This window comes from Heloderma suspectum, chromosome 3 (assembly GCF_057233095.1).
Source record: "Heloderma suspectum isolate Gila_16-S chromosome 3, 16-S_ref, whole genome shotgun sequence".
In the NCBI taxonomy this organism is placed as follows: Eukaryota; Metazoa; Chordata; class Lepidosauria; order Squamata; family Helodermatidae; genus Heloderma; species Heloderma suspectum.
The window spans coordinates 47,538,657-47,566,379 of record NC_139460.1 but is presented as its reverse complement, the minus strand read 5'-3'; the positions used below and the strand labels follow the sequence as shown (position 1 = coordinate 47,566,379).

Genomic DNA, 27,723 nt, shown 5'->3' with positions numbered 1-27,723 from the left:
TGAATATAGTAACAGCTAATCTTCATCTATGTAGATCAATGTTCTTCTTTATGCAGTAATAAAGCTTCTCCAAAATAAACATGTAAAAAAAGTATAGGAAAGATAACCAATGTGTTCATGCCAACTTACATTGGAAGAAGCGGTCCGGCCTCGTGTTTAGAGCAAGTGCTCAGAACACACAATTTGCAATCTGCTTTCTGGCTCTTATGGTCAACATGAAACTTCAACAAAGTTGTGTGAAAATGCTTGTTCGTCTGTAAAACACAATTCATTCATTCATTTAGCTACTTATATATCACCTTCTGCATATTCACAAAGCAATAACAATTGTGGCAACCCTACAGTAAAAAATAAAACAGATAATGAAAAAATCCACAGTTAAAAATAATTTTTAAAATATTTAAGACAGAACAAGTGAGCTGACAGGGAAAACTTTTTGAAAAAGCAATTTTTTTACTGGGCTCCAAACAATTGTAGTGAAGGAGCTTGGTTCACCTCAACAGGCAGAACATTCCATAGCAAGGGTGCCATACTGCAAAAGCCTAGCGCCTTTCAGTTTTGGCCACCTTTAAGGGCAAAACCTTTAAGGGTTTTGCCCTTAAAGGTGGCCAAAAATAATTTTAAGTAAATAAATAAAATAAAGGTAGATGTAGAGCAGGGCCTTCTCCATAGGTCCAACAGCACATAGCTAAACCGGATGTAGGAAGAACTCTCTAGTATGCAGGATGTGCTCTCTTTAAAAGTTTAAAGGTCCACACCTGGACTTAGAACTAGGCCCAGAAGCACACAGGCACTGTAGGTGTGCTAAGACAGGAATACTCATCCCCATAAGTCACAGCATTTTGCATCACCTGCAGCTTCCAAACTATCTTCAATGGCAGTTGCACGCAGAGCATGTTGCGGTAATCCACAGAGGAAATAAAGCATGGATTACTTGGGCCAAATCCCTATCTGATGGAAGTACTAAAAGTAGCTCACAGGTCTCAGTCAATAAAAGGCTCTCCTACCCACTACTGGTACCTGGGAATCCTGCAGCAAGGCAGGATCAGTAAGTACCCAACTTTGTCTTTCATAGGCAACATAACCCTATCAAGACAGGGAAAATCATAGTCCTACTAGCTCTAGGTTGGCTCATTACAGATATTTCTGTCTTGTCTGGATTAAGCTTCAATTTGTTAGCCCCCCACCAGTGTATAACTACATTATTTGCTCAGGGAATCCAGCACTGCTTCTGGATTTGATGAAGAAGAAACATAGAACTGCCTGTCATAAGCATATTGATGACACTGAACTACAGAATCACAAACAATTTCTTAGCAGTTACATATAAATGTTAAAAAGCACTAAATAATGCCAATAAACAGAATGATATTTCTAATGGTTAATTTTTATCAGACATTCTGACATTGCTTAATTGGTGCTATAAAAATGAATATTGCTGTTAATTACAGAAATATCTTGATGTCAAAAGGTTTTTCTATCATCTATATGTATGTCCATGTTCATCTCTCCCTATGTACATCTGTGTTCGTCTATGAAATTGAGCCGACTCTAGAGTATGAAGCAGTAGTGCTTTAAGAGTGACTAGTCATTCACAGCTTATGTGAAAAAATAAAATAGAATAAAAAACATTATATCCAACTGAATCTTCAAAAGGAATATATGCAAGCAAAAGATAATGGTACAGGTTTACCATCGCAATGCACCTTCTAATTTGCATTCAAACTAGATATTGTGTTCCACCTTACTAAAATAAACATTTTACAGTTTCACACATTGTTTTTAAAACATCTTTGATGTGCCTGAAAAATATAACGTGTAAATACAAGTAACCTATACATGCGACCATATATATCTAACGATACTGAGGAGCTAGAATTGACTGCCACTCCCTGTCAAATGTGGCAAAATAAGCTTTGCCAACATGTAAGGTGTGAAACAGCTCCATGTCAGGGGAACGCTGCATAGCTCCCAGGCAGGTAACTAAGAGGGAGAGGGCTTTTCAATAGTGGCACCCCAATAATGGAACAGCCTTCCCAGAGTGGTTTGTCTGCCGCCATCTCTTGTTTTTTTGGTGCCAGGTGAAAACCTTTCTATTCGACTAGGCCTTTTAAATAACTCAGATAATCTGGGCCCCAGTTTTTAAATCAGCATATTTAATTTCGGGGTGCTGTGAGCTTAGTTCTATTGTCATATTTTAGATCACATTCGAATGTGTGGTTCTGTGTTCTATTTAGATAGTTATTTTTTATTGTAAGCTGCCCAGAAAACTTTGCTATGGGGTGGCATACAAATTACTCTGGACTAAAGAAATAGTTCAGGGTAATCATTCAATCCTGGTTCTACCCAAACTAATAAATTTGCTCAGTCAAAACAAGATGCTATGGTTGCAGGTTACAATATGCATCTGTTTATAAAGAAACATACTTTTTTGAGGTGAGAATGATTAAGCAGATGCATCAGACCTCATTTAGTGCTCAGTGGCAACCTATTTCTGCCTTACCTTTTCACATACAAGTTTAACCTTTTCATCTACATTCAAGTTTAAAACATCAGGTCCTGAAGCTACTAATGATTATAAAGCAAAACTCTTAGACTTCCTAAGTGGTCTGGGAGCACTAGAGGCTGCAACTTCTCAGAATGTGACTGTGGGTCTGATCCATCCATTGGAAGCTTTATGTAGGGGTAATCTACTAGGTGTATCAAATCCCCAGTGTTTTTGTAGGTGGTTATATGAATTTGGAACCCAGCAAGTAGCAGGGAGGGAGCAGTTGGAAGGAAAGGATTTTTAACAGAAAAACAGCTAGTTGGGAAAAGGTTAAGCATCCCTTTCTTCCTACTACTTTTCTACTCAAAATCACAGGTTATTTCACTTGCATATAGTGTGTAGTTTGCATGAAAGAGCAGTACATAAGCGTACTTTACGATTAACCCAGGAAAAATGTGTTTGTGAAGTGGAGAGTAAGTTGCTAGTTATCTACATTAGTAGTATTAACTGCAGCAGAACTGTCCTATTTTGCTTGTTATCACTTTAGTATGCTGTGATTCTGGAGATTCTGTACAATCTCTGTAACTCTAAGGATATGCTGAAGACTCACAAAGCAGAGGATTTTTTTCTTAAAAAAGAGAAACCAACAGCTGATCTCCTCACAGGCAAAGACTTTGGCAACTTTCTAAACACACATAATTTTCTTTGGTATTTCCTGATTCTCTGGCCAGAAAAATAATTACAGAACTTATTTTCTGTAGGGAAGGAGCAGAAATTGTTTCTCACGCTAGATCTGCAGGCTTTCAGGGATGCATTGTAGAGATTAACAGGTCACAGAGAAATTTTATTATCTAGGGTAATGAAAAGACTGCATTAACAGACTAGCTCCTTTTCTACTCTTAATATGGTCAGAACTTTAAAAGACCGCCTGAGCAGAAAACAAGTCTTTGAGGAATGCCAAGAGAATTCTTAATGGAAGGACCCAATTCAGTTCACAATTCTGATTTCATTGAGAACAGCAGTAAGCACGAACTCTTATGCAACATATCTCAACTGCAACATCCAAATTATGAACTTTAACGGGGGAGGGGGGGAGAATGTCAAGAAAAATCACCTGTGTGATATGCAATCCAGAGACAAACTGAAACTGTAAGATTTAGATTTGGATTTTAGAAGCCTTAAAGCTCAAGCAGTCCTGAAGGGATATACAACATAAAATGTTGGGATATACCAAGTATTATAGGAAAGGGATTGATTTAGAAAGAACACATCTGGTCTTAAAAACAATTAGGTATATACAATGTGGCAAAGCTTGGTAGCTACAGTATGAAAAAGAACTAGTTACACAGAATCTCAACATTAAAAATGAAACAAAAAATGGGGGAAAGTACTAATTACTGTTTAATACAGAATCATGCCTGTGCTTATTTGACTGTCTAATTTTCATTATGTTTTTCTGACCAAAGAAGGAAACAATCATGAGAAAATCTCAGTTTACTAGTGTTCTCTAGAAATGTAGTTATCACCACGACCAAAATTCTAACAGTCCAAATATAGAAGGAAGGATCTTACTTCAGTGGATCTTACGTCTAGGTAAGTGAGTATAAGATTGCAGCCTAAATTGTTTAAAATAAAAAGTCTTAGAAAGAAATGCTATTACAGTATAACAATAATAAAATTGGTAAACAAGTAAGTGTCGCAAAACTAAACCCAAACTACCAAGCTTGCTGTTACTAGTTTTGAATACAAGAAGGTAACCAAGTGAACCACTGCTAAATTAAAGATTATTCTTGGATACAAAGACTCCATTTCAGCAAGAAATTAAACTTGAAATCTGTGGCATCTGAAAGCAACAGGGCAGCTTATCATGCTAAAGGAAAATCTGCTTCTCCTCTCAGTAGTTATCCTGTTAGTGGCCTTTAAGCAACACTTCGTTGCACCAATGACACACGTGTTACACAAGCTGGTTTTCCCCTTGGCAAACATCCATCTAAATCATCACCAGGCTCTGCTAAGCTTGGTTCTTAAAAAAAAATAAAATGGGAGCATGCATTACCTAGACATAGACTTTGCTAAAATTATATACCCAGCAGTGTACTTGGCCACTTTAAAGCAAGTTACTCCTGTACACTTCCAACAACAATATTTTCATCTATAACCTGCTGCAAATTACATGACATATTCATACACTGAGACAACTGATAATCACTTGGTCCATTGTGTAGGGTTTACTGTATTAATTTTAAAAGTTTTTCCTAGACTGCAGTGTTCGATGTTAAAAAAAGGGGGCAGTTCTGAGAACGTGGTTTGTTGAGGAAAAATTCTATTAAGACTGAACAGGTTTTCTTCATAGATGGTAAAGCTCTCAGCCTTGCCCCTTCCTCTTATCTCTGTACTGATTGGCAAATCAACTAGATTAATACTTGCCTGCATGGCTGGGAAAATGTTTCACATTCCTAAGTGCAAGCCTAAATTTTTCAGGGAGCCAGCCTAGGATGTGTAAGGTGCCAGTCCTGAACAGGTGCCATAGTCAAATTGCTAGGAACCTATGAAACCAGCTGTCTGGAATTTTTCCAACCCTGACTGCCTGTGACAAAAGTCTCACAAATAAATATATACACACTGAATCGTGAGGACTATTCAGATCCTTGGTATGTGTGGAAATTTATGGGTAATGCAATGGATTATGCATATTAGGTGTGCACCATTTTAAAATGTTCATAACACTTATTTCCAAACTTTTCTTTTAAAAACAGGATCAAACTGGAACTTCCTCAGTTAGTACATGCCAGTATGAAATATTGAAAATGAAGCTGGAGTGTAAAAAGCCTTTAAAATGTTATCTGCAGTTGGACAGTTTCTCCAGTCATATTCATATTGGGGGTGGGGAGGAAGAATGGAAATACATTTTTAAAACTGTTGGGAATATGTGCAAGAGGTGGCTATTTTTAAAGAAAATATTCTGCTGCTAAATAACAAGAGACATGCAGACTATGACAGTTCTATTACAATAATGAAATGCTTTATTTCTACATAGCATCTAGTTAACAAAATAATAAATACCTAGCATTTATGTAACACATTTCAAGCATTAAAGTGCTTCACTTATATTATCTCAGTAATCCTTACAACAACATAGCAAGATTGGCCATTATTACTATTATTATTATTATTACCCAGGTATCACAACTCAAGGGCTGAGGCTGGGAAGTGGGTTGCATAAAGATACCCTAATGAGTTTGTGGCTGAGGTGAGATTTGAAACATGGGTTTCCCGACTGCAGCTTTAGCCACTGTACATAAAAGCTGTAAGTTTTATTTCAGTGTAACTACTTTATTTATATTCATTAATGAGGCAAATTGAGAAACTCTTCAATAACAGTTTGCCCAAATTGGGGTGGGGTGGGGCAGGGGATGGCTAGCACTCAGAATTTTGTACTAGAAGGGATATAGCAAACATGTGGGATGAAAATAATAATAATCTAAATGAAAAACTGACATTACATACACTCTACCTTGGCTCACAATATTAAGAAAAAACATTGTCTCACAAAATGTAACATGGGCTCTTTAAAGTTTGAAAAAATAATCAACCATAACAAATTAAAAGCGAAGTCTCAAACATAAATTATTTTTTTGTAGAAATGTACTAACAACCTAGGTTTGAGGGAGTTTAATGTAAAAACTAAAGTAACTTTAGAAACCAACATGGAACAGGCAGGTACATGTCAAAGAGACGGGGATATGAAATGGTTTCACACTGTGCAACTTACAGCCCAGTCCTGGGCATCTTTAGTTGCAAGTAAGTCTGACTGATATCAGTATGACTTACTCCCAAGTAAATAGGTGTAAGACTACCGGCAAAAGAACAAACGTGTTTTCAAAGAGAGTATTCCAAGCTTCTATTTTATCAATGCTTTGGGTTACCTCGGGTCACATGTCTTAAGTTAGCAGAGGTACTTAGGCAGGTCCATCATCAAAACAGATACTGATACATCTGACTTCTGATCCCTAACCACAATCTGCTGTGGGTAAACCCTGAAACAACTTTGATGGGAAGTCAAGAAAGAGGGGGAACGAAGGCTAGAGGCATTTCACTTCCCCACAAACAAAGCTCTATATAGAGCATAATGTACTGCTAAAGGCTCCAGTTGATAGATACAATATTCAGCTTAATTTGAATCATATAGTTAGTATACTCTTGGTTTCCTCAGCAAAATTTTCCTACTAGGACTGCATGAAGTTCCAGTATAATTCATGTAGGTGCATACATTTCTGCATACAGATCATGAACTGTGAAAACTTACTCTTCAAAATATTTTCATATAAATAAGTTTACACAAATCTATATTATATACTGATGGAAATTCTATGGTTTTTACTCAGATCAAGAAAGGTGATTCCTACCTACCATAATCCCTAAAGGAAAAAAAGAAACAATATCAAAATGTATGTGTGTACACATATGTACATGCATGCATAAGAAAAAGCAATGGAAGAAAAGCACAACAACACACCGTATATAAAATTTAATTTGGGCAGCTAACTTAAAACAGACTGTGTAATTAATTAATGCTTTGTCTTTATGTAAAGCATGTGAACAAAAAGCAGAGAAAAGAAAAGAATACACACAGAGACATAAAAACAGGAGGGAACAGGGGAGAAGGAAATGAAAGGAAAAGAAAACAAACAGAGTTCTAACAGGCCCATTCTGCTAACAAGAGTCCAACTAGAGAGTCATATGATATCTGATAGTGCAGGACACGTCGCCAGGAGCTGGAGCGGATTGCCTGAAGGAAGAAAGAGCCAGTGTGTTCCTGCTGAAAGAGCTTTTCTTTTCCTGTTTTCTCCCCCCCCCCCATCTCTTTCTCTCTCTCTTTTCTCCTCTACTGTGAATGCTTTAGTCTTAGGTCAGGTCCACGAAGAATCTCAGAAAAAGAACTATCATATTTCATCATACTTCTGGATGCAAAGATAGCTGATGGAAGATGCCTCTTAGTTGAGACTGGAGGGACTTATGTAGATTTTGGCACAGACTACCCCTCCCTCCTGTTGCCACCTCTGGGATTACAGACACAAAATGGACACATACCATGTCACAGAACAAAAAGAAAAAAGATATCTTAAGAAAAGAGATGCAGGAGGTATAGATAACTTGCTTTTTTCTATGAAAATGACAAAGATCAAGGGTGTTCATTACTTGTTTAATTCTATTTTAATCTTTAAAGACTGAAGAAAGCACAGCAAACAAATAATAAAATAACAAAAATGCAAATACATTTATGTTTTGTGGATAAAGGAAGGAAATGGTAACTTTTTTAATAAAAGAAAATAATTTGGCAAAGTTATTCAATTTCTACTATTTTTCAGGAGGCTGAAAGAAACACTGGAGGAGTCCAGCATTTCTATATCCTCTTTTCTTTATTGAGACATTTCATGTTTAACTCTGGAGTCCTTAAGGTAAGGCTGGATCAGAAAACACTTTACGTTTACATTGTGAAGCTGGTGTCACTCCAATTGCTGCAATTAAGTTACTCCAGAATTTCAGCAGTTAACTGTACGACAAACTTGTCTTTGTACCTCCTGAGTAAACATAACACATTCCTTCTGAAATAACATCTAGTAAGTATGTGGGCTGCCAAAATCTGTGTTATATAAATACATGCAGCACATATGTGGCTGTAATAGATCACCTCTTTAAGGAGAGGGTAGAATGAAAAAGAAAAATAGTACTCATAATGATAATCAGTTTTTGTGTCCCAAAACAATTGCTATAATTACTTTTAATCTAGTTCCACACATTTTGCATATCTATGTATTACATATAATACAGTAGTGATAGTGGACACATACATGCTTTCCACATGCTCTAGTGAGTTGACATAAGTAATGTTTGTTTTTTACAAAAATAGTTATTAATTAATGGGGGTGACTTTGATTAAAGGCACCCCTTCTTTGAGCTTGTAAATGTTTAATAGTGTGTATACTCAGGTTATATTTAATGACATGAAGAACTGTAGATGTTTGTTACTATATTTCCATGTACCATATGTTAGGGAATATTCAACTATCTACTTTATAATTTTATGGTACTACCCAAATATATATTGTGCAATGCTATATATCTAGAGGGTCAAATACATAGAATAATATATCTGTGTGCATAAAAAAACTGATACATGAATAAAAGAATAAAAAATATAAATATGGCTCTACAGAGTGCATAGGGGGGCAGGTAGGTACTATAGGTATGATTCCATCTATAGGAGAGGCAAACCCCAAACACCTGTAAAGCCCACCAAAGTCTTGAATGGACAAACATGCTATGATTAACATAAGGCCAAAGAAAACGGCATCCCTGGATGTTTATATCACACTTTCCTTCCACAAGCCCTTACTAACCTATGGGGGGGCAGTTAGGGGGAAAGTCTTCCATTTTTTGCTAACCCCTTCATTTATTTTTCATTACATCTTTTCCATACCCTCTGCCTCCTCTATTGCCCAAGTGAAATATCTTGAGAAGCACCGAAAGAAAGAAATATGAGGTGGTAGCTGAGACAAGAGCTTAACTTTTACGTCAGGGAACCCCATCAGGTAAAAGTTAGCAAAGCAACAGCTACATTTTTAAAAGGTATTTTTTAGAAGGACCACACACATAAAAATCAAACTACTCCCCCCTTTTTTTTGTATTTTAGGAGGGAAATAGGAATCACAGTCTTTTCATTTTGGTTTTGCTTGGGGGCTTGTTTGGGTTTTTTTTTGGTGGTCCCACCGTTTCTTTACTTTCCGAAATAAAGGGGGGAACCCTCAAAAATAGAGAGGAAAACAGATCTCAGGCGTTAAGCTTGCACTCGCCCCCCCTTTTTCCTTTGTAAAGAACTCTTTGTTCTCTAGTGAAAATGCTGGAGGAAAGAGGAGGGGGGAGAAAAAAAAATCCCCGGGCAGCGACTCCCTGAAACAAGTGCAAAACACTTAGAGGCTTTTGGGCTGGCTAGGAGCCAGAAACCCTCCCGCTGTCTGGTTAGGAAAAGAGGAAAAGGGGGGGGGGTGAGGGAGAGAGCGAGAGAGAGGCAGCGCGAGAGACGAGGGGGGGGGGAAACATTGGCGCTTCCTTTAATAGACATAGGAAGCGGGATTTTTTTTTTTTTCAAAACTGGCGGTCAAGCGTTAAGTAACTCCCCGCCTAAATCCACCTGCTCGGAATGAACTTGGGTAACCCCTTGGGGTGCCTGAGGAGAACCACCTACTCCAGACTCTTCTCCCCTCAGCCGCTGCTGCCCTGCTTCTTCCATTCTTCCTGCTCCCGTCACACCAATGCCCACAGCTCTTCTTCCCTCCACCCCCCTCAAAGCAACAACAAACACACCAAAATACACGCTCGCTCCATCTCCTTTAAAAAAAAAAGAAGAAAAAAAGGCGCCTTTCCCTTTCGGTTGCGACACAGTGATAAGGGGTAGCCGAACATCTCATACCTGGTGTGAATGCTAATCAGCCAGGAGTTCTCCTTTTCCCCAAGACAGGGAACTGTATCCTTCCAAATTTATTAGAACCTCCTCCACTGCCTCTTTGAAAAACCTTCTTTGTCACCCTCTTCCCAAGTCCTGATACACTTTTTTTAAAAATAAAAAAATGGCTTCGGAGCTCCTTCTATTCTTGATATTGATTCTCTCTCTCTCCCTCTCTCTGTCTCCCCCCACCCCTCCTCCTTTCTCCTGTCTCTGTCTCTTCTGAGTGGTCTATTGATAAGTCCCTAGAGGCACTGGGTCAGCCTGCCCGTAGGAAACCAGACACAATGCACAAATCTCCGAGTGCCATTCTGCCATCAGCAAGCAGACCACGTTTAGGAGAGAGGAGGAAAAAAAAACACAACAGTAGAGCAAAAGACAGAGAGAGAGAGAGAGAGAGAGAGTGTGTGTGTGTGTGTGTGTGTGTGTGTGAAAAAGACTGATTGGAACAGGAGGGAGTGAGAGAGAAAGCAAGGGAGAGAGTGAGAGAGCGACACTGCCAGTCAGGTTAATCATCCCTACTTTAATTAGCTGTTCGGCTTAGACATAAAACAATTGAATTTGAATGATCTGTCAGTGGGCTCGGCTGAACCAAAAGGGAAACGTGAATATTACAAAAAAGACTGTTGGTGGATTCTGATAAGCTAGACTAGAAATCCTCAAAGGGTAACTATTAAAACTTGCCACAAAACAAAAAGTACAAATACAAATGGTATTATACAGTAAGTAGTTTCCTAAACAGCTGTAGGTGTCCATCTCCCCCCCCTTTAGCTATAGAAGGTTCAGATTAGACAAAAGCATATATAAACTCCAGAAGCTGCCCCCCCCCCATCATAAGTCTGGTAAGAGGAAGAGGGCTATTTAGTAGGTATATTTTTTAAAAACCTACAACAACTCTATTGATATTTCCCTTAAAGAACATACTGAGTTTAATACTGTCAGAGCTATATGCCTACGTCTGTGACAGAAAATTGCCACAGATAGGTAATAAGACCACCATCTTTTCCAGAAGGGAGGAAATGGATATTACCAAGGGCACTTCTACAGAGCTAAAACTATGGAGACTGGAAGCCATGCCTACTTCAGCTCTACATAAGAAGAGTCCTGCTGGATCAGACCAAAGGACCAACCAGTCCAGTATTTTGCTTCCCACAGTGACTACTCAGAATTCCAATTCCCACAGACCAGAATTGCAAGATGCTTCAATTTATGGTTGTTACTGCTGGTACACAATGGTGACAGGAACTGGTGCAAGCCCAGCATGAGTACAGCAGACTTCCACTGTTGATGCCAATGGGAGATTCCTTCCTGATGCAAATAGTAGATTTGGAAGGGAGGGAGAGATTTTCATTTGGACCACAGTGGGGAGGGGAGATAAAATTCTCCCTCCTCACTATCATGGTCCTGATCCTGGTACCCCCCCCCCCATGGTATTTACATTTTTAAAGTGCATGTTGATTGTTTTTACACAATTAATGTTGTGTCTAGCTTGGTCCTGAGTGCAATGGCATTCCAGAGAATTCAATGGTTCTTTTACACCAGGATACTTCAATGCAGTGTGAGATTATGATGTCTGGACAAGCTTTTGCCTGATTATAAACTTTCTGTTCAGACCACACCATTTCTGTATTCTTTATAGAGCATTGCAAACTGCTGGTACTTAATACATGTTAAATAACAGTAAGTTGTAGTAAGGCTATAGCTGATTTATAATATAACAAAAATAGATACATAATAGCAACAAGCAATCCAATGGCAAAGGTGGTATCAATGGCAGATCATGAGTCTTGTAGACAGCATGGCAATGATAGGTATCATGAATAAGCAATTTGTTGCACTGCAGAAAGTCTTTAAGAAAAAGGGGAGAAATTCTCACTAAAAAAACAGGTGCAGAATAATTTATTCATTCAGACCTTGGATGCAATCTGAGGTACAAATGGATTAATCCTAGTGATAGACATCACACTGAAGTGCTGTATAGCAAGCAGGTGAGATATTTATGACACTTCTGAAAACCTGGCATAATTGGTACATCAAATAGGAAACATGTAACATTTCTTTTGCTGTTACAAAGTGTTCCACATTGAGTGTCCAATGCTGTGTTGGCAAGATGTCCATTTAACATGCTGGTGTCAGTATGACGGTGGCATAACGGTCTGATAAAAAAGCAAAAAACAAAACGCAGTATACATGGCTTTATTATTATGTCTCTGATTTCCAGCAGCAAGATAGGGACATACATACATGTGGTGTGTAGCAACCAGGCTGTTTAGAACTTTAATCGTCAACATCAACACTTTTAAACTGGGCTGGAAAGTAAAGACAGTCAATACAGTTGAGCTAAAATCAGAGTAATATGCTCTCTAAGATTCATTGCTGTCTGGAGGTGAGACACAGCATTCTGCCCTAGAATGGCAGTTTCCAAACCATCTTCAAAGGCAGTTCTATGCAGAGTGTGTTGGAGTAATCCAAATGGGAGACTACTAAAGCATGCACTATGTAGGACAATAAATGTCTTCCTCTCTCATAATACTAGAACCCGGGGTCATCCCATGCAGCTGAACAGTGGGAGATTAAGTACAGATAAAAGTAAGTACTTCTTCACACAGCACATAGTTAAACTATGGAATTCACTACTACAAGATGTAGCAATGGTCACCAATTTGGATGACTTTAAAAGGGGGTTAGACAAATTCTTGGAGGACAAGACTATCAATCACAACTAGACCTGACGGCTATTCAGTATCAGAGGCAGTATGCCTATGTACACCAGTTGCTAGGGAACATGGGTGGGAGGGTGCTATTGCACTTATGTGCTGCTTGTGAGTTTTCCGCAGGTAGCTGTGTGACCATTGTGTGAACAAAATGCTAGGCTAGATGGACTCTTGATCTGATCCAGCATGGCTCTTATCTTCTTAGCAGCCAGAATTTGTAAAAGGCATCTGAAATCCAAAGATAGTACAGGGTGCAGGGACACAGCTGGACTGAAAAAACTTGTCCTTTGGAGTTGAAGGACAATCTAGGACTCCAGTCTAGGACTGGCAAAATCATGTACCCCACTCATTTTGAGTTGGCCAAACATAACCACTTCTGTCTTGCCTATATTAAGTTTAAATTGATCCCCTCAGCCAGCCCATAGGTATAATCAGGAATTTGCCTAGGGAATCCACTGCTGTTCCTGAATTTGATGGAAAAGAAAAATAGAGCTGGATCAAATTGATGACTCTGCACTCCAAAATGACAAACAATTTCTTCCAGAGGTTGCATATAGATGTTAAAAAGCACTGGGGACAGTATAGAACTTTAAGGCACCCCACAGGCCAAGTCCTGTGGGGTAGACCAGCAGTCACCCAGTGCTGCTCTTTAGCACTGACCCATCAGATATAAGTGGGATCTTTGCAAAGCAGTATCCCCAGTAGTCTCAAACAGCTCAGAAGGATTTGGTGATCAATAGTATCAAATGCCACTGAGAGGTCTAAGGGAAGAGGCAGGGTCATATTCCTTCTGTCTAAGTCCAGATGCAGATGATCGACCAGGACAACTAAAGCAATCCCAGCCCTGAACCCTGACTGATAGGGGTCTGCAGAATTATATCACATTACTGTGTTACGGTACTGAATAGAGAGGAGGAAGGGATAACCTAAATGTCTCATCAGAAGACCTCTCCTCCTTTCTTTTAGTTTTGTATATATAAAAAAAGTGGTAGCTGTTAAACAATTCATACTACAAGCCTATCAGCAGTATTCATGCCAGCCCTATTTGTGCCACAGTATAGGGCCAATCTAAATGGAAACACTTTGTGAAGCGATTTGGGCAAAATCTGCATTTTCACATAATCAAATTAGCTCTTGCTGTATTGCTCTGCCTTTGTAGGGTAAACGATAACTGAAGCTGCATTAGTTGGGGTGGGCGAGTTCCGCCACATGTAGAAATGAACATAAGCAATTGCGTAGGTGTGGCCAGCTAATGAACAGAGGCTTGCTCCCTCTCCTGTGTGTGTTCAACAAAGTGCAATGGAGGACTTACTTACGAGGAGACATTCATGACAAACCCCACATACCCACACACATTTATGAGGTGGGCAGGCAAGCAGGCAGCCTCTGCTGCCTGGACACTGAGCAGAATGAATGGGAGTTCAAGAGGTGCTGAGAGCAGAGAATGCGGAGCCGGTGAGGAAGGAGAGTAACAAGCACATTGTCTTTGATGTATATTAACTGCCCAATCAACAGGCTTCTCACACACACACACACACACACACACACACACACAGGCAAAATCAAGTGCTTCTGAGTACAGGTTCATGAAAAGCACCTGCCCTGGCATCCACCCTTTCTTAGCTATGCAGCTTCAAATCAACAGGCACCCACTGTTTCTTAGCTGTGCTCCTTAGCTGTGAAGTTTCAAAACAGCAGGGCTGGCTCCCCACCCCACTCCCAAGTTCAATGACTATTTAAAGTGAGAGACAGCGACTGAGCCAACATTTGCAACAGCACAGTTTCAAAGCAGTAGGGTTTGCTCCTGTACTCAGCAAAGTGAACTGAAGGCAATGAGTTACTTCCAGGTAGACATGTTTACCCCTCTGCTCTCCCCCTGCCCCACCCCATGCAACTTTCCCTTCTGCCAATCAGCACTGCTTCCACCAGCCCGCGCCAAAGCCAGCTGAGGTCACACGGACTCCTGAACAGCACTGAAGCTGTTGTGACAGGAAAATCCAACACAAAATGAGTTTGGAAAAAAACCAATGGATTTAAGGCAAGAGACACTAGGTTAGCGAAAGCCAGCAGCGTGCGTTATCTGACACTATTGACTTGGAGGCGGAGTAAAACCGGAGTAGAAGCCCCTTGTAGATGGGGCCATAGACAAATATGTGATGGAAAAATGCAACAGAATTATTTTCCTACAAAAAACACAGGAAAATGGGGCAGTCTATTAGAGAGTCCAGTGAACCTGTAATATTTCCAAACTGATCGTATGCATATTTTCTTAGAAGTAAGTTCCCTCTAATTCAGCAAAGGTTACCCACTGAGCTCAGTACAACTTCTTAATAAATGTGCTTACAACTGAAACCCCAATCTTAGACCTAGGTGGACCTGTCACATCTGCCTACTCAGGAGCAGCTACTAAGTAAAAGAATGGGATGACTCTGCTTAACAGATAACAGAGTTCCTCTTTGCTCCCCAGCCTTCCATATAATAGTGGTCATCACTTCCAAGCTATACTAGAGCAAGAGCCTATCACATTTTGCAAATAAACATATAACAATTATATTATGGTTGCTAAACAATTAGTGTATGCAATGCACTCCACAGCCTGTTTAAACTGTAATCCAATTGAATTTAGCTTCAACAAGGTTAAGGATTGCACTGATGGTTGATTGACTATGCTTTTAATTTACAAAGCAGTAGATAAAAATTGAAATGATCAAAAAGAAGTTTGAGAACTTTGAGTGAAGGTAGAAATTTATTTCCAGTGACTTAACTAAAGTTTTTCCCATCAAACATGAATACCTTTTTCAAAAACCAAATACAGTACTTTTTCATGAGCATGAAAACACCTGTTTACAAGGCAGATCCAATGTCTAAGAAAGTGACTTTTAACATGGGATGACTTAAATTACTATACTAAATGAATACAGTAAACTTTGCTTTTTTTTACTGCGGTTGATAACAGTATCTTTTCTCTATCTTTTAAGCAGAGACACTAGTTCAGGTAGTAAGACTCCCCAAAGCTACAATATGCTACATGCAGTAGCTAGAGTCCTGGATTTGGATGTGGAAAACTTCAAAGCCCTGTTTATCTATGAAACCTGTGGGATAACTTTGAGCAAGTCACTCTCCCTCAACCTAATCTACCCCATAAGATTTTGAGGCTACTCTGAGCAGGGCAAAATATAGATCTAACTTATTAATTAATTAATTAATTAACCCACCCACCATCCAAATAAATTTATAATTTGCATTTAATGAACTAAACTAGTCACTGCCTATGAGACTTTGGTTCTTTCATTCTCTTGTATCCCTCAGCCAAGATTCCAAGCACACCAGTTCTTACCACTGGAGCAATCGAGAGACATTCAGAGCTTGTTAACAACAGTGCTGGCAGAACAAAACATTTTCTCAGAGGGTACTAAGGGGGTTCAGGCTCCCTTTGCTTGCAGCATGTGTAAACTGTGCTGGGCTTTTGATCAGCAGTCAACACATTAATTAACTAATGAATTAGTTAATTATACCAATTAATCGATTTGTGTATTCAGCCCTAATGCAAATAGTATAAATAATACCTAGTTCTTATTAAATATTAACCATTCTGTACAACACTATTATTAAGTAGGCATATAAACATTAGCCCTGTTTTACAGATAGTAGAAAGTGAACTAGGGATCACTCTAGATTTGGCAACATCAAATCAGGTCAAAAGCAATGGCAAATCAAATCAGAGGTGGAGTAGGGATTATGACAACACTTGTCAATTACCCTTTCCCTCAGCCTGTACACTGTATTATTCCCCTTCTCCTCTGCGTGAAAAGTAAATCCAAATTAAATAATTTTAAATATATTTTATTGCATTATATTCTAAACAAATTCTTTGTACTGGACTTGTATTGCATTACCAAATTAAGTTCATACAAAGAGCCAATTTTAGAATGTGTTATACCTATGAGATCATACAAATGAAGAGCCAGTGTCAGTAGGACCAATTCTGTTCTATTGTGAGTGATGGAGGTGCACCTTGCCAAAGCCTCTAATGATATTCACAATGGAGAGCAGGCAGCTGAAGCTAGTACAGGAGAAAGTGGCACAGGAGCATAATGCCAGGGGTATTGGGGACTGGCAGCCAAGTAAGAACCCCTAGGTTGAGCCACCAGGCTATCACTTGTGTGTCAGTATACTAACATATAATAGTTATACAGAATGTGTGAAGGCATATATAACTTTCCAAACAATAGAACAAAGGCAGGTAGAATGGAAAGGCCTGAAGATAGATTTATTTATTTCAATACAGTTATATCCCACTTTTCAGAGATATATCCTCACAAAGCAGCTTGCAAACAATAAAGGCATTAGACACAAGCACATATAAGTATACAAAAACAGCACTATCAGAATTAAATTTAAGCCCTGTTTGAAGTTATTGAGAGTGACATACACATTTTAACTACATACTCAGGAAAGGCCAGTCTGAAAAAGTAAGTTTTTAAAGCTTTCTTAAAAGCCTGCACCACAGTGTAAGGCACAAAGCAGCAGGAAGAGATTCCTTAATTGAGGGGCCACCACAGAGAAAGCCTTAGCCCTTGTATTCACCAATCTAGTGGTCTCTCATTTTAAATTACTGACAGGCATTGCTACAAATCCTATTTCCCTATTCTGATGGGGTAGCAGGGGTAAATTGGGTTATGGGAGGCATTAACCAATATCACGCAGGCTGGTCAAACCCCCTGAGTTCCATGCATTGAGCCAAACATCTGCACAGAGCCTATGCACATACAAGATGTACATTAGATGAAATCTGCAGGACACTGCTAGGTTCTTAAAAGATGCGGGGCACAGGCCCATAACACAAATTTGCACACACGCACGCACGCACACACACACACGAGTCTAAGCGCACATCTAATGTATATGTGTGTGTGTGTGTGTGTGGTGTGTGTGCATGCAGTGTGCTTGTGTATGTGTACAGATTACATACATATATACATACATACATAAGAAGTGTGCACTGACCCCCCACCACACTTCAACTCAGACCCCAATTCAGCATTTTGGAAAACATCCCGCTTCTGCTCGGGCCAATTTGTAGTCGGACCACTTCAGCTCAGCACCAAACCTGAGTTAAGGTTTGGAAAAATGAGTCTTTATGCTTCCTGTTGACTACCATGGGAAATTAGAAAAAAAACCCCTGTAACTTCTTTCTCTTGGTCAGAACTGGATGATAATTTCAGGCATAGTAGCCCCCTAGGAGATCACACCTGTCCAATGTCAGAAAAATAGGTGCAGGGTGTGTGTGTGTGTGTGTGTGTGTGTGTGTATATATATATATATATATATATATATATATTAAGGGAACTGCCAATAGCATTTTAATTCCTTGGAAGAAATGGATAAAAATTTCAGGATTCATTGCCCCATCAGAGGAGATCCTGTCTACCAAATTTCAGAATGCTAGCCACAAGGGTTTTTGTGCAAGGATGGTCTTGACATTTTGAGGTCTCCAAAAGAGGACATACTTATCTCCCTATGTTCCTTGTGGACCATTGTTCTGAAAATTACAGACAGCTTACAGTTGTCCCTAAGTAAGAAACCAGCAAAGTTTCGGAAGGACAAGTGCAGCAGTTCATGTGGAAGGGAAGTTCTCCAATTTGGGGGAGGGAGTGATTTGCTTTCCCTTCCATTAACCACTTCCCCAATAGTTTTGGAGTAAATTTGTAAGAAAATGCACAGGTCATTAGTGGTGTCCCCCAGGCAAGCAACCTGCAAAGTTTCTGAAGGATATACATGCATGCAAATTTAGAATTACTAGAATTTATTTACATTTCACCAATGTTGGCAGCAGGGGTGGGAAGGTGCTATTGCACTCATGTCCTGCTTGTGAGTTTCCTATAGGCATCTAGTTGGCCACTGTGTGAACAGAATGCTGGACTAGATGGACCTTGGTCTGATGCAGCACGGCTCTTCTTATGTTCTTAAATATAGAGTGCCTCTGAGCATGTGCAGAATGTTTTTCTTTCACCACAGAGCACTTACATTCTCCCCCTACTAATTCTATTCCCCTCCATGCAACCATCCCTCCTCATCCTACCATCCTCCAGCAACTCTTCATAAAAACAGATGTGCAACTCCTCTCTACCTCCTCCTTGTTATGCATAAGCTCTCATTGTATCTTCCTCCCCATAACTTCATTTGTGCCAAGACTTCACCAGGATTGGTGAGTCTGTTTTCAAAACTAGGGCAAAGTTATGGAGAAACTCTGAGCGTGTACTAGTGCCTTTTCCTCACCACTGAAGCTAGAGTTCATGCAAAAAAAAACCCCAAACCCACAAATGACAAAACATGCATAGGGCTGAGCTGAAAGGGTAGGCAATTCATTAGACGGAATTGAGTAGGCACTGTATTAAGCTTGCAGTACTGTGTTCACAACTCAGGACTTATTTCTGAGTAAACATGCAGAAATCAAGGTGCAAACCTCCCTGCAAAAGGAGGGAGCTGTGCTGGAATCCTGTGCACATTTTCCTGAGGGTAAGCCTCATTAAGCATAATGACGCTTCTGAGTAGGCATACATAGGATTGCATAAATTAGCAATATTTATCTCCCCTCCACTTAAAAAAACAAACCAAAAACTCCTATTTATTTTGTATTTAAGATTTCTGTTCATAGGAACACAGGAAGCTGCCTTATACTGAGTCAGACCCTGGGTCCATCTAGCCCAGTATTGTTGACACTGACAGGCACAGCAGCTCTCCAGAGTTTCAGGAAGGAGTCTTTCATAGCCCTACCTGGAGATGCTGAGGATTGAACTGGGACCTTCTGCAGGCCAAGCATGTGCTCTACCACTGAGCTACAGCCCTTCCTATTGCTGGATAATGGCAACTGACAAACAAAACAGCCTCAGATTTGTTTCTCTGCAACCATGTGAACCCACGCTTCTCAAAGACTTGAGTGAGGAGAAGGAGAAAAACCAACCCTCTTGTCTGTTTGTATAAAGTCAAATACAGTTCAGAACTTCTCTTGCCCGCCGAAGAGAATTCTCTTTAAGAATTCTACAAGATGTGCTCTGGGTAGAAGAAAGAAAGAAAGAAAGAAAGAAAGAAAGAGGAGGGGACAAGAAAAGAAGAATGGTGATTGGAAATGTGCATGGGGGTGGAGGTAGAGAGACTTCCCTAAGCCAAGTAGTACTTCAGAGGAATTTAGGAAGCTGTGGAGGTTTGCAAGGATGCAAACCTACTGCATGTACTAAAATGAACTTTATGTGGTGAGGTGGCTGATGGCTTTTTTGAAACTGTAGAACCTATTTAAAAGCCCCAGCAGTTTCTCGATCATGACACCACACAGTCCTAACCCTCCCTTTGGGATTATTTGAGTCCTACAGCTATTTAGGAGAAATTAAAGTGGAGGAGGAGAAAGAAGTTTGTGGAGGCTGATTGGATCCTTTGCTGTACTGAAGCTACTAAACTTCTGCAGAAGCCAAAGGTTCCAGTTTGGGGCAGTAAAATCAGATGCCATGTGAAATACCAGTATTTCACATGGAGCTCTTTCTTCCCTTCCGTCTCTTTCTTTCTTTCTTTGAAATTTTCAAAATTTCATTGCAGGCAAGCTCCCAACAGTGGGCATTTAAGAGCAGAAAAGAAAAGTGGGGGAGAGAGAGGTTTTTTGCATCTCAAAAAACCCCTACACCAGAGATTAGGGATAGTGGGATAGACTTAAAAACTGCCCTGCTACGAGTCTGGGAAGACACAGGACTGACCACTCTGCACTGCTGGACTGGTGAGATAAAAGAACTGAGGGGAGAGGATTGTTCCACTGTTTACGGCTGGCTGGTTGCTTGCTGCCTGTAAACCGCCCCCCCCCATCTCCCACTATCCTGCCTTGCATCAGCCTGCGCTGATTGCAGAGTGAGTGGGAACACCTGCTGAAGGTTTCTCCAGCCAACTGGAGCAGAGTGCTATCTCTGAGCCTTGAGATCTCCAGGCATCGTGGAGACTTAAAAACTGCCCTGTTATGAGGTGGCGGGCCGACACCAGCGGGCTGCCCCCAAAGGGGGTGTGCCCTTTTGGTTTGCCGCTTCGGTTTGCCATGAAGGCGAGGGTGCCTTCCATCTTCTCTTCCTTTTGGATTACTTACATCCTGGTCATCTATTGATTGCCTGTATTGTGTGAAGTGATGTGTGTGGTGTCCCTGAGTGAGAGCAGGGACCCTCTGCCAACAGCAGTTCTTCATATGTTATTGTTGCCCACCCTGGGTGAGAGACAGGGGATAGAGGCTTCATATCCCACAACTACTTCTCTGCCCAGGGTGGGAGCCTGTGGTAGCTTGAAGTGGAGCTTACCCTGGGTGAGAGCCAGGGGCGGGGAAGGGTGGGGCCGGGTGCGGTGGGGGGAGAACTGCTTTGCCACCTTCCAGGTGAGATAGAATGAGCATGAACCAATGGAAGACGGTTACATGGCTAGGAAATAGCACTTTACTTGTTCTCTGCTTTATCTGGTTGATTAACAAGCCTGATGTCCTAACTGTGACCAGCGGCTGGTTACAACCACAATTACAAACTGTGACTGTATTAGTTTGGTTGGGAGTGATTGTTAGATGAGTGGAGTGTATGAGTTGAATGGTTGATTGTATATTTGAATGTTGGGTGGCTGTGGAGAGTGTGTGGGTATTTTACGGCGGTAAGGATGTGCCTAGAAGACTCTAATGTGGGGACCCATGGAGGAGGCACCACTATTCCAGTGACTTGGGGCAGAAGGAGATACGGCAGGAGGAGGGGGTTAGGACATCAAAGTAGAATGGGCCACAGGTGTTTATACACTGTTCCCCTTCTACCCCCCCTCCTCTAGCTCTCATGTAGCTGGTAGCTCTTCCACTGTGCCCTCCTGTCTTGTGGTGCTGCTATTTAATGCCAGATTGGTCTGCAATAAGACTACACTCATTCACGATTTAATCGTGGATGAGAGGGCCGACCTGGCGTGTATCACTGCGACTTGGGTGGGTGAGCTGGGTGGAGTCAACCTGACTCAGCTCTGCCCACCTGGGTACTCAGTGCAGCACCAACATAGGTTGGAGGGCTGGGGGGGGGAGTTGCCGTGGTTCATAGAACTTCCATCTCTACCACCAGGAGACCACTCCACCTCGGAACGGGCCTTGAGGGGTTGCACCTGGTGTTGGGCCACAGAGACAGATTGGGGATGCTGCTGGTGCGCCGCCCACCCCGCTGCCCAGCATCTTCCCTAACTGAGCTGGCGGAGTGCAGCCACTCCTGAAGAAGCCCACTCTGGACCCAATGGTATTAGACAACTACTGCCCAGTTGCAAATACCCCTGTCTTAGGGAAAGTACTTGAGAGGGCTGTGGTGGAGCAACTGCAGGCACTCTTGGAGGATACTGATTATCTAGACCCATTTCAGTCTGGGTTTCGTTCTGGTTACTGGACTGAATCAGTCTTAGTCGCCCTGATGGATGACCTTCATCGAGAGAGGGACAGGGGGAGTGCAACCCTGTTAATTTTGCTTGATCTCTCATCGGCTTTTGATACCATTGACCATGGTATCCTCCTGGATCGACTCCGTGGGACGGGTATTGGAGGCACTGTGCAACAGTGGTTCTGGTCCTACCTACGGGGCTGATTTCAGAGAGTAACATTGGGTGAGTATTCCTCAGCCTCTTGGCAATTGAGCTATGGGGTGCCGAAGGGTACCATCCTGTCCCCAGTGTTGTTTAACATCTATATGAAGCTGCTGGGAGTGGTCATTAGGGGATTTGGAGCGAAATGCCATCAGTATCCTGATGACACACCGGTCTATCTCCCTGTGATATCTGAATCAGGAGAGGCTGTGCAAGTCCTGAATCAGTGCCTAGACTCAGTAATGGGCTGGGTGAGGTATTTTTTACATTTTAAAATATTTTCTATGGTGCTTTTAGGATACCCTCCAGTCAAGAGGAGATAATTCTTATAGACATTAATAGGTTTTACACACAGCTATATAAGTCCTGGGGTGGAACAGCCTTTGACATTTCCTAATGGTAAATGTGTGCAAAAGTCCCTACTTTCTAAGTCACACTTACTGCTGAATTGTAGGGTGGTGTTAACTACAGTTCTGCTCTTTCAGCTTTAATGTGTCATGGAAGATTATCCATAGTGAAGTTTGGATGGCCATGTTTATGATCCTGTAATGAGTTACTCATTCTTAAGTCCATGACAAGTTTCAGGAGGAAAGTGGGTGGATGGGGAAAGGGTTCAATATTCCTCTTCCCACATGTCACTTCTATGCCAAAAACCACCCCTCCCTTGCTGTTTTGCAGCACTGAAGTGGCAGCTGTATGTTTGCATACATGAGCTGCCTAGTAACATATTGTTTATTTATTTTATTTATTTATGTACCAGCTGTATCACTTTTTATCAGATTATTTCAAAGTGGGTTGCAATAAAATAAAATAATAAAATGAAACAAATAAAAATACAACTGAAAACAATCCAAGTAAGATTACAACCAATAGGCAACAGAGAACAGCAACAGCAAATCAAAAACATAAGGAGCCACAATCAAAAGCATACTGAAACAAAAATGTTGGTTAACCTGTTTATGGAATGTTAGAAGGGATGGAGCCTGATGTTCAGCCTACGGAAAGGTGTTCCATACTCTGGAGTGGCAATCAAGAAGGTCCTGCTTCTTATACAGACCAGTTTTCCTTCAAAATATGATGGAACATGAAATAGGGCCTTCTCAGATGATCTTACACTATGGGGAGATTCATACGGGAGTAACTGCTTCCTGAGATATCCAGGGCCCAGTCTATTTTGGGCTTTATTTCTAATTCTGTTGAAGACTGATTTATATCTTTTTAAACATGAAAGGCATTCAAAAAACCAAATACAGATTTCTCAACCAGCAGCCCCCAAAGTTTTGTGGCAAACCTCTTTTGAAACTGCAAGTAGTTTCAAAAGTAATTTGGGATATGGCACAGAAGTCTGCAAATAAAAAATAAATAAAGGGTGGGGGAGTCCAAACTTCTACTGAATATGTGCCTAAAGTGCCTTCCTGGATTCTAGCCAACATCTTTTGTTTGACATAGCCTTTGTAACCTTTTGTTGTTTCATCTAGAAATCTGCAGTTACATGCCCTCTGGGAATATCAGGTAAAATAACTATTGTAATTTTCTCCAAATAACTTCAAATATCTTAGTTTTTAAGTTTAATTGAACACTATGCTTTTGCTATCAGTTGTCTCAAGAAATCCACCAAGTGTTGTGGATGTTCTCTTAATGCCTTAGTAATAATATGACACCTTGGAGAGCTACTACCAGTCAATATCAACAATACTAGGCTAGATGGACCAATAGTCTGACTCAGTATAAGGCAGCTTCCTATGTTCCTATGATCTCAGGTTCTAGTATTATGAGGGAGAAAAAGAGGCAGGAAAAACTTACCTCCATTTACTTTCTCCACTACCTTATTTTCATAACCTGATATACTTTCTCAGTGGACTTCAAAGCCAGGTTAACCCCAGAAGCAGGACTTGTGGATGGTGAGAGGATTGACACACAACCTGATTTCCTCTGATTAGCACAAATATTGGACCCACCGACTGCTCCCAAACAAGAAGCAAGGATATGGGGAATGAACTACATATAGGGCACATCCTGCCCTAAGGGGCATTAGCCATCACTAACATTGTCACATGCACAAGAAGAGTTACAAAAAACCAATGGTGAATAGAGAGGGCAGTCAATCAAAAAGGGTACCATTACAAGCAGACAAGTGTCATCACCTGTCCCCTCAGTGGCCAAATGCTAATTCATGCTGTTAGCTATGAAATCACGAGCTCAGAAACACTGAGTTTGTAATACTCCTTATCAACGGCCCCAACATGAATAAATTATTTAACCCTCCCCAAGGAGTGATTGCGACATTCCTGTTCCAGAGCATTGCATGGGAACAGGTGCAAGGTTTTCATTTCATTGGCAAAAAAAAAATACAAATAAAATCTTCCATCTCCCTGTACTCTGAAAATTGTGAACCATGTTTGCTGAAACTTTCCAAATAAAAGAAATCAGCCTAAGGCAGAAATTCAATGAATTGTTAAAATTTGACAATGCTGTAAGCCACTGAAAACAGGATGTTATAATAGAGTGTGGTGATTCAGGATATCCTTATGTATATTTTAAAAGAAAAAAGATTAAATCAGTTGCTGTAGCACAATCGTATGTAAATACAGGTACCAGGAGATGTTTATATGATTCTTCTTTTCATTCTGCTTTTGAAGTTCTTCTGAGAACCCCCAGAAAAAATTAAGCAGGGCAGGGTAGCTACAGTATTGCTCCCTGGGAATAAATGAAACAAGATTTTGATGCACCTAGTGCAGCCTTCCACAACCAGATGTTTTTGGCTACAATTCCTATTGGCTCCAGTCAGCATGGCTAATCGTCAGAGATGACGGAAGTTATTGTCCAAAACATCTTGGGTGAACCAGTTTGGAGAAGACTGACCTAGTGCATTGCTGGAGCTAAATACCAGTTAACATAACAAAATAACAAAAGAAGAGTGCAACTGAGGGCCAAAGAGCACATTCCAGGAGAGAGACATGATTGGCCCTCCTGATGTATTTCTCTCTCTCTCTCTCTTAAAAGTAGCTGTTGGGTGGGGAATCATATGTTCAAATCATATTTTTCACCTCCACTGTTAACAGCAGCTCAAGGATGGGGGGCTGCATTGGGGAATTCGCACATGGGGTAAGGGTAAAACCACCCATCTCCATACACAATTCCAGGCCAAAGTGTCGCTCTCCCCACCTTCCAGCTGCTTTTTTAGGAAAAGGGGAAAAAATACATCAAGAAATCCAATCACAAATCTCCAGCTTAATGTGTAATTTGGTCTTCAGGAGTCTTGCACCAATTAGCTAATTCTCAGATTGTAAAGGGCCCTGTACTTATCAGGAAAAGAGGCAGCTCTGCTAAAGATGACCATGAGACCTTTGGAAGAATGTTCATGTGTCACCAGTCTTGTGGAATGTTATTGTCTCAGTCCAGTCTCCCACAATATCAAAGTTCAAAGCAGACTATAGTAAATATGTTGGGCTGACACTGGGCTGAAGGAATCAAAAAGAAAAATGGAAAAAAGAAAGGACTGAGACTCTCTGGATAAACACACCCCAAATAAATACACCTGCCAGAATAAAGTCTGTAAAGACTGATGCTGTTGTTATCTGGCCACTCCATGAACTGTATAGATTGCCCCCAGGACAGTGGTTGGGCATGTAGCTCTCCGGTGCCTCGGGCATCTGAAGCCATTACAAATTTGGACTCATCTTCAAAATCCTCCAGTACTATCTGCAAATATACTGTTCCAGACTGAATGCTCCCACTGGCCATCCAAGAAAATTATTATAGCCTTGTATTCATTGTGGGAAAAGCAAAATACAACAGGCAAGAAGAACTCTCTCCCTCCTGTCCATGATAGTTTTCTGGCTGTTTCAACATATTTCAGCTGAGTGAAATGGAACTCAACAGTATTGGGCTGGGGAATGCAGCCATTCTAAGTAGATATCTCAAATAACAGAAATATTATTATATTAATGATCCATACTATTATTTACTTAGCACTAAATTTCATTTATCTCACCTAAATACTGGAAATTAGGGGTACAAAACTATGGGACTATCAGTTTCAGTCTAGGGGAAGCTACGTGTAAAGCACTCAACAGTGTGACTTGATGTTAGTCACTGGCTTCCATTGTTTGGTCAGAATGCTAGCCAGTTGTGGGTAGAGGGAAGTGACCAGCTGCTTGTTCCTCTCCATAGTGCTCTGACTTGGCACTGTCTCTTTCTACCATCCCCTCACTTACGTCAGAATGATGGGGTTTGCCAAGCCAGGCCACCATGGTGGAAATTGTCAGCTTTCTCTCCAGCATTCTGGTTGGGAAGACATAGGGAGGGAGCCAGCCAAGTAAGAAACCATGTAAGAATCTCTCAAGTACTGCTTTTCTCTGAACCATACTTTGCTTCTCAATCTGAGAACCATATGTTGCCGCTCCACCACACAAATTGAAAATATGTCTTCACATCCTATAGTGCATCCTCTCACTTGGTCACCTTATCTCTTTCTTCCCATTGGCTCTTCCTTCCTCTACAGCAGGTGTGGGCAACTTGGGGCACTTCAGATGTTTTGGCTTACAACTCCCATCAGCCCTAGTCAGCATAGCCAATGGGAAGGGAGTTGTAGGCCAAAACATCCAGAGGTCCACATGTTGCCCACCCCTGCTTTACCATTTTGCTCCAAGTGTCACTTGAAAGGCAGTGGGGAAGGAGGGCGTATGTGTAGGTGTGTGTGTAGATGTGTGTGTGGGAGGGAAAGTCTGATCTCACAAGTGGGTGGGACAATGGCCTTCTCCCACTCAATCTACTCTGCCTGTCAAATATGTTGGGCACTTCAGTAGCAATAGGCTAATAACAGCCTTAAACTGGCTGCAGACATTACAGAATGCAGGGCAAAAAGAAAGTCTTATGCTTCCTGTTTTCAGTGTTTCTTTAAAACCCCCAAAGTAAAGTTGTACATCTTTTCTAATAGTAAGACATGTAAGCTGACCCTGCATCAGTGCAGCATGGAAAGGGATGCACAAAGATTCTGCTTCAGATATGAAGGTATATGGCGAAAGGAAGAATAAGTCACAATTATTGTTCCCCTTGTAACATCCCAAGTGATCCTTGATGAAGGTGCTCTGTAAGACACTGGCTACATTCACATATAACTGTAAAGGAGTGGGGAACCTCAGGCCAAGGGACCAAATCCAGCCCTTCTGGGGTCCCCAGATGGCCATGTCCCCTTTCCCTGGCCATATCCCCTTTCTCCCAACCACCAATCGTTTGGTGGTTTCCCAGCTTTTGTGCAGCTTTTCCTCATTCTAAAAGGTTGAAATGATTCTCTTAAGGATTAGTAATGGGGCAGTAAGAGCTTTAAGATAAAATATGCTGGTATTTTTTTAAAATTATTTTTGGCCCATCCCCTTTGCCTTTGGCCCTGCCCACCACTG

The 27,723-nt window shown here is 40.9% G+C and overlaps 1 protein-coding gene across 50 annotated transcripts in view; it reads right to left on the bottom strand.

The window, feature by feature from the left end:
* ZBTB20 (zinc finger and BTB domain containing 20) overlaps positions 1-27,723 on the bottom strand; it is an 809,278-nt gene that overhangs the window by 167,601 nt on the left and 613,954 nt on the right. For all 50 annotated transcript variants that reach the window (XR_014789034.1, XR_014789033.1, XM_084843086.1 and 47 more), the window contains one exon: positions 130-254. The gene's annotated coding sequence lies outside the window, so the exon portion shown is untranslated. The remainder of the gene's footprint in view (positions 1-129; positions 255-27,723) is intronic.